The sequence below is a fragment of the Oncorhynchus clarkii genome, chromosome 25, assembly GCF_045791955.1.
Source record: "Oncorhynchus clarkii lewisi isolate Uvic-CL-2024 chromosome 25, UVic_Ocla_1.0, whole genome shotgun sequence".
Taxonomy (NCBI): Eukaryota; Metazoa; Chordata; class Actinopteri; order Salmoniformes; family Salmonidae; genus Oncorhynchus; species Oncorhynchus clarkii.
This window is the reverse complement of record NC_092171.1, coordinates 11,842,896-11,843,215: the sequence shown is the minus strand read 5'-3', so window position 1 is coordinate 11,843,215 and position 320 is coordinate 11,842,896. Positions and strand designations below refer to the sequence as shown.

Here is a 320-nt window from a genome sequence, read left to right as displayed (position 1 = left end):
ACCCTGTGTCTAAAATAAAAAAAAGCGCACGGCACGAGAACTAGAAACACCACGAGAAAGTACACGACGATGTCGTCGAACGCAACGGAGGGAAAAGAAAGGGAAGGGGGGGGGAAAAAACTAAACTAAAAGAAAACAACAAAAGGGAACGTTTTTTCAGAAAAGCACAGCAAACATGAAACACTGAGAGGCTGAACTACATTTTTCTGTTTTTGTATTTTTGTGTTTTTTTGTGTTTTGTTCCAATAAAATGTCTTAGGTTAGAATTATAATCTGTTCATTTACAATATACAATGGTTAAGAAGGTTCAGAAAATACCC

General features: G+C 36.6%; 1 protein-coding gene across 6 annotated transcripts in view; it reads right to left on the bottom strand.

Annotated features, from left to right (window-relative positions):
- Window positions 1-209: 209 nt before the first annotated feature.
- LOC139383558 (estrogen-related receptor gamma a) overlaps window positions 210-320 on the bottom strand; it is a 187,447-nt gene continuing 187,336 nt past the window's right edge. For all 6 annotated transcript variants that reach the window (XM_071128148.1, XM_071128145.1, XM_071128144.1 and 3 more), the window contains one exon: window positions 210-320. This exon is cut by the window's right edge and continues 2,283 nt beyond it. The gene's annotated coding sequence lies outside the window, so the exon portion shown is untranslated.